A 7,403-nucleotide genomic window follows, 5' to 3' on the forward strand; every position below is an offset into this window, starting at 1 on the left:
AACCAGAAAGTTATCTCATATAGGTAAACATTTCACTGTATAGTTATGCCCAGAGGTTCTTTCATGATCTGAATAGGGAGATTTACTTTGCAAGTGAGCTGGAATTAAGAAAGATAAAGAGGTAGAGAACCCTTCTGCTTTTTAGTGCATCAGCATTCTCTTATCTCCAGCATATCTCTAAACAGTTTTCAATTGCATTTAGTCAAAAACTGTTAAATAAAAACTTAAGAGATACCACATACATCTAAAGCTATATTTTGTGACAGGGGAAAGGTATTCCTCCCTCATTCTTTGTGTTTTATGAAACACCAGGGAACCATTTAAGCCTCAGTTAAAATAAAATCAATTCCTGATAAACGTATTTTAGTAAACAAAAAAAGTTGCTAACCATTATCTCAAATTTCTTCTTATTGTTTAATCTGGACACTCCCAAACCAAAAGCAATCAAGATGATTCAAAGAAAAGGAGTTTCAACCTTTGGACCAGCTCTAATTGCAATACTTAGTTCTCATGATTGCTGCAATTCAACAGACTCCAACATGATCATAGCGTTCACGTATGCTCTGCGACTTACGCCAGCATTGCCCTGGGTGACAGCAAGAGCTTCCACGTGGTTCCTATCTGTGATCTGATGTCCTCAGTGCCTGACAGCACCACAAACCAGCTGAAGGGCCTTTTTCTGTTTCCTTGCATCCATTATCACAGCAGTTAGGTGCACAAATCCATTCACTCATGTTCAGTAGTGGGAGACTTTGTGACAAGGTCAGGCTGCGCAGTGGGATATCTCACTTGGCCACCCAAAGCAATGAAGAATTAGGCTTCAGCCACCAGACACAGTGGGCAAACTCTTCCTGGTAGCCTGTGTCTTGAAATGGTGGCCCAGAGGGGTAAGACTGCAGCTCACAAACCTCTCAGCTTTTCCTTGCTGTTAACTTTTCTAGGACAGACAGCCTCTCTAGCTACAGACTGTCTTGGAAAAGGTATATCCCAGAAATAAAGGATGGACACAAGTCTCAGCCCTTGCTTTCAGAGTCGAACCATTCTGCTGGGGCTGGACTAGGAGTCTCATTACCACTGCCCAAACCATCCTGCTCCAAGGGCAACTCCAAGGAGGACTTAACATTCTCAAGCCTGTCTGTCAGATGCACTTCACAAAGACTTCAGAAGACAGTGCAATATTCATCAAAAAAAGGTGGTAGTTTTCCCCTCAACCCAGCAAAGGTTTCGAGATGTCAGCTGCTTATTTTTTCCTGACAGACTACCCAAGCTGGTATTTCCGCAGCTGCATGGACTATCTAAATACTTCCTAGAAGTACAGAGTAAACTGAGATTATTATTGCTTGTGATAAGATCCCTGTTTAAATAATTAAGGCAATTCATTTGCTTGTAGTAAAAATGATTCAAGGACTACATGTACAATTTGCGATCAAAGTACTACCCTGTACCGCATGTTTATCATCCTAGGTCCAATGATATTTGTTAGTAAACAATACAAATGTAATCATTGCTAGGCGATGGTAAATCAGTCGCAAGGCTTGAATAGGCTGTTGTCAAGTAGAACTTCAACCAAGAACCTGCGGTAACTGCCGAAATCAAGTGAAACAGCAGGGTAGTAATGGAAACTTTTGAACCTTTTCACCCAGAGGAACAAGAAGATTTATCTTCCTGATTGCTCTAATGTTTCAGATAGCAGGAGAACATGGGAATATGGGCCTTAATGTCAGCTAGTAAACTTCTCTGACCTTTGCAGGGAACTCCATGTGACATGACAATCACAGTAATCAGAACAAGCTCTATCTGCTCTGATACAGCTTTACTGCATGAGCAGATACTCCTTTTTCTCCTCACAAGTGCTCAGCGCTCTGCTTCATTCATTGTACAAGACATGTACCTCATGTGCTCACCTGATTACCAGTAATTGGATACCAAGGAAAAATAAAATCAGTGTACTGCCCTATGTTTTATTCACCACATATAGCCCGAGTCTGAGGACAGAACCACCAGGGTTTAAGGGCTCTGCAAATACCCTTTAAATTAATTTCTACAGTCTGCAAGAATGTCAGGGTATTATCATTTCCGCTTTCCTGAACTGAGTCACAAAGATCAAGGTCACAGTAGCCCTTAATAGCAGATGCACAATTTAAGATTGCTAGAACTGAATTTTGCAAGGGATTGGTACTTTATTCCACTGTTCAACTTTTCAACCCACTTTTCAAAGCGATTGGTACTTCTTGCACCAAGTGCAGATTCCCAAAGCTCTGAATTGTCAGTTTTTGCAAGTTATTCTAGGCTTTGTCCAGGCAGTTCTAATTTTCCCCAGCACCAGAAGCCCGCGAGTAGCTGTGTTTGTACACCTCGAGTAGCTGTGTTTGCACATCCTCCACGCCAGCCTCTCCACTCCTTCTCAGCTGCTCATCTAGATTTTCCAAGTCTCCTCCCATTTCCCAGTTTCTATTTTCTTTTCTCTTTTCCAATTCAAATCTCATTTTTACAAGCTTTTTCTCCCAACCTACTCCTTAAAAATTTCCTACCTATTAGGTCCTTGTTTCTTTGGCACATGAGTCAGGTAGCTACCTCCAGCTTCTTAACCGGAGCCAACAGGAGCCACTAAAAGCAGTGTATGGGAGGAACAGTCCACTTACTTATATTCAGTTAAGGTGCCCAAACCCAACACAGCCTGCAGCAGCCCGTGGATGCAGTCACAGGAAAATTTCTGTTCAGAAGTGACTGGGCTGGAGCACACCCAGGACTGACAGACAGTGTGGGAATTTATCTGCTACCACATCTGTCCAGTCTGCAAAACATGAGGTCTCCAGTTCATAGACATCAAGAGATTTTCCACAAAGATAAAATGCGCATCTTTGATTCTGGATTTCTAGAGTGTCCTCCTCTTCTGGAACAGGCAAGAGCCTTTTAAAAACTTTGTTTGCCTGTTTTCAAGTAGGGCAGAATCAATGCTCTCCTCCACCCTAGTTCTTGCAGAATGACAAAATATTTGAGCTAAACATTCCAGTAAATTTCAGATTTGGAAATATACCTGGCACAAAAATGTTTCCATCCAAAGAATTAGCCGTCAGCAGTGTCACGGTCTGTCGAAACCGAGGCAAGCACTGAGATCAAGGCGATCCCAACACGAGAGCTTCCCAGCCTTGCCCGAGCCACCAAGGGGCTGCAAGTGCCACGTTCTGCTTTGCTATGCTACTGCTCCCTGCACGTACAGCCTCTCTCCATCACCGCTCCTCTGCCTGGGCAAGGGAACAGGCACATTCAGACCTTCTCCCCCAGCAGAAGGTACCTAGAAAGCTAACGTGGGCTGCGTCACCTCTCCAGGCAGCCTTCTCCTGACATCCCCGGGGCTGGAAAGCCGCTAGCTGTCGGGGAAGCTGGTGGTAAAAGGGTCTTCTTACACAGGAACGCATTAGGGAGGAGAAAAAGGAGAAGAAGACCGGAGAGTTTCTGAGAAAGATACGGCCCTGTCAGTGTCCTCCCGGTGGGTCAGTGAGAGGTTGCTGGGGGCGCACAGGAAGCCCCCCAGGGGCACTCGCTGCTGGGATGCGGAGAGCCCTATTCAAGCTTCTCTTCCCCTTTGTAAAGGTATTTTGGGAAAAGGCTCTCAGCAGTGGAAAGCAGGAGGCCGTTTCCTGTAGCAAAATATCCCTGTCTCCAGGACAAAGTTTCTTCCTATTATTTTGCTCTGACGTGCAGTCACACAGCCTCTCCTAACCACCCAAACCCTGCTGCTTCCCCTGCATTCTGGGCGCAGACCCTGCACCCCCAACACTGCAGCTGCCATTACGGGGCTGTGGGGCAGCCAGTGTCGGGGCGGGCAGGAGACCTGGGGTTACAGGGAGAGACCCCAGGAATTAGGGGAATGCAGCGGTGAGGAAGGTGAGGAGATAAGTGTTTAAATAGTCTCCATCATCAGCTTCTCCATAATCTCACTTTTTGGCTGGCTGGAGGGACAGACAGAAACCACACGTAACTGTGCGCAGGGGATGGGGACAACAGCAACATTAGCCTGACTTTCTGATGGTTACAGAGGCTGCAATTTCTTTTTATTTCTGCCGTATCCTCTGTGAAGAGCATTTCAAGACCTGCCCCACCCCCCAGATCCTATGATAAAAAGCTAGGTCTCACAAAGCTGTTTTCCAACACGTCAAATTCAAGTTTTGTGGCTGTGTTTGACAGTTTTACGAAGACAGCATTAGCTCCTGACTGAGCATAAGCAACCAGGTCACTGAACACCAGGACTGCATGACTCGGTGCCCCGATGCCTTGCCTGGGTTAGACGTACTTCTTGAAGCCCCCATCTGCACGCAGCCTCAGCAGAGTGTGTCCCACCCCTCCATCATTCAGCGGCAGGCACAGGTCAGCTCCCAGGACCTTTACCAAGCTATGGTCGTGAGCAGGAGACCCGAACGAGAGACAGCTCCGTCCCACCGCTCCCGCTCGCGCGGACTCATGCCGCAGCGCATCAGTGAGCCCACCGGCTCCCACGCCGCCGATGCCTGTGGGACCTCTCCCGGGCTGGCCCCGCGCCGGCCGCCGGGCACCCGCCGCTGCGGGGTGGCCGTCTCACCTGCAGCAGGTACACAAACTGCCCGGGGTCCTTCAGCGTAACGCTGGCAGCTGCGGCAGGCAGAATCTAGGAAATACATGCCCGAATCCGCCCTTGTGCTTTTTAAAACAAATTTTTATTTATGCTGCTGGTGGTGGCAAAAAATAGCCTGAGTCTCCAGTCTACCTTCAGTTATATTTTCCCATGTGCAGAGCTGAAGCTCTGAGGCTCCTCTCCCTCTGCAGAGCAAACACAGCATTTGCAGGAATAAAGCTGTGCTTATATAAGCTTCTGAGAATGCCAAGTTGAATGTCTGACAGAGGAAAAACTTCTGGTAAAAACCTATTTTCCGTCTTTTCAAGAGATCTAATCTATCTTCTGTGCATTCCTGACCTTCAGAAAGTATTTTCATCTCACACGTTAAGTATAACAATCCTCTTAACAAGGGAACATTTTGTTAGAGCTTTAAATTGGGTTACGTAAATTATTTGTAGTTCTGACAGCAGGTTTCTCTTCCGTCCACGAGAACAGTTGTTATGAGACTGCTACAAGGTTCATTCGCAATCAGTGCAGATGATCATCTGAAGGGACTGTTTAAAATGAGATTTTATCTGGGGGATATGCTACAAGTTTATCAAGGCTTTTTATAAAAGCAGCATTTTTGCCAAATAATTTGCAATACAGTAACCTGCGTGTGAATTAAAAAATCCCTGATGTGAAAGGTAAATTGAGGAAAAAAAATAATTTCCAACTCCCACAAACGTTAGGAGGAACAGAACACAGAGGGGAAAAAAAACCCAACACATGTATGTATATAGTGGTACTGAGCATGTCTCAATCCATGACCTTACACTTGTTGACTACAGTGGGAATTGCAAACAGTCAGGATTGGGCTCTTTGTTTCCACTAAGTACTTGTTCAGAAAAAAGCAGACTGGAAAAATTATTCAAGAAGTAACAGCACTACTTTTAGCATTACATCAGAGCAGTCAATGACTTAGAAAAACATTTTGCAGTACCCTCTTTTCACTCTTTTTTCTCCCCAACCCCTAACCAGGCATGGGGTTAGACACTGATTTTGAATGGGAAGAGTTCTCAGGCAGCAGAAGCCTCCCACCTCCCTTTCTCTCATCACTGGTAGGGCTGATTGGGAAAAAAATTTCTACCAATTTCTTCAGGAGTGGGAAAAGAAGGGCATAATTTATAAATTTGGATTAATTTTTTAGGTTCCCCATTATATTTATGAGCTATTTAAAAAACCCCAACAAAGCAATAAACCAATATTTTATTCAAATGGAAAGCATTTTGTTTGACTTTAAGAACACTGATTGACTAAAACAAAATTTTAAAATGAAAAATTTCAAATCAAAAGATGGACATTTCATTTTAAAATCTTCGTAAGAGCATTTCAGATTTTTTTTCTCCCTAAGTAACAAGAGCAGTGAGTTAAAAGTTTCATCCAATGCTAAGTATGAGCAATTGAGCAAATGCAGTAAACCTGATTTCTACACACTCCTGCTGGCATTAAGTTCTCCACAACAGTGGGTCCAGAAACCAACAAACCCAGCCTCCCCTTCTGCAGCATGAAAGTACTCCAGGGAGTGACATTTTCAAAGAGGAAAAACCTGTGGGTTTATAAACCACACACACACATGTACAAACACAAGAACCATGCAAAAGGTGCTCAGCAGAGGAGGACCTTTACCCACAAAACTTAACATCTACTAACATTTCCAAATCTGCCTGGGAATGCTTTAGCTTGGTATTTCCAGTCATATTGAGCTAACTCATGGTGTTTTATCTTTCCTTCATATTCCCTTCCCCTTCTTTGCTTGATGCCAAATATTTATTTTCAGCAGTCTATACAGAGTTGTCTCATGATTTTATTAGCAGTCTCTCCTATAGCACTGTATCTACAGAGAATGCAATGCATTAGTACTTCTAGGTACAATGTTAGGTTTGCCCCTGAATTATCTAGAGACACTAGCTGACTAATATACAGTGATTTTATTTATATAAAAGACAATATATTTTGGTAATTCTCAAAGAGAGAGAGAGATGTTTTTAAGTGTTAGTTAGAAAAATTGATCTTAACCTTTTATACTTCTTTCTCTCTAAACAAACAGATCTCATAGGAGAATACACACAGACATTTAACTTACCATTACTGAAGCTATCTTTTGAATTCCTCAGTATCATTAATATTTAAGCAGAAAGAACAGAACAAACAATTATCCTAATGATACCACACCAGAACTAACAAAGTAATTTTTAAAAAGTCATCCAGAAGAAGTGAGAAGGTCGACCAGAAAATGCGAGTCAGGAATAGCTGTGCTCTGATGAGGAGGGGAAGGTTATGTTGCTGTGATATGAGTAGTGCACAGCTGTTACTCTAGTAATAATTCATCATATTAATATTTAAATGAGAGGAGGAGGAGGGCAGGAGATTGTGTGTGACTCAACGGTCCCTCCCTGTCCTTAAGCAGAAAAATAGGCCACCAATACAGAAAGAGCATTAGGAGCTATAGAGTGGGAAGGTTTGCTTTCATTACCTCATGAATAAAAGTGGGCAAACTGGTCCCCGAAGAAGTATAGAAATTATCCTGGTTTTACTATTGCAAGTTAAATTCAGTTTCTACTCTCAGAAGCAGCCATTACCTAATGAACAGATTGATCCGGCAACCAGTGCTCTAGCTTTGTACGTGGTGTTTCTTGGGTTTCAGCGTATTTCCAGCAAGCTTCTACGCGTCCTGCAAAGAGCCGCCCGCGAGAGCCTCACCTGGCGGTTCCTTGCAGGGAATTGCTGAACCGCTGCTGTACTTTGCCATTTATCTGCAGACACATTG

The 7,403-nt window shown here is 43.8% G+C and overlaps 1 protein-coding gene across 1 annotated transcript in view; it reads right to left on the reverse strand.

Annotated features, from left to right (window-relative positions):
* Positions 1-7,175, reverse strand: part of MAPK6 (mitogen-activated protein kinase 6) — a 31,994-nt gene extending 24,819 nt beyond the window's left edge. Inside the window, exon 1 of the mRNA XM_030013624.2 lies at positions 6,720-7,175. The gene's annotated coding sequence lies outside the window, so the exon portion shown is untranslated. The remainder of the gene's footprint in view (positions 1-6,719) is intronic.
* Between the last annotated feature and the right edge of the window lie 228 nt (positions 7,176-7,403).

The sequence above is a fragment of the Aquila chrysaetos genome, chromosome 5, assembly GCF_900496995.4.
Source record: "Aquila chrysaetos chrysaetos chromosome 5, bAquChr1.4, whole genome shotgun sequence".
Lineage (NCBI taxonomy): Eukaryota > Metazoa > Chordata > Aves > Accipitriformes > Accipitridae > Aquila > Aquila chrysaetos.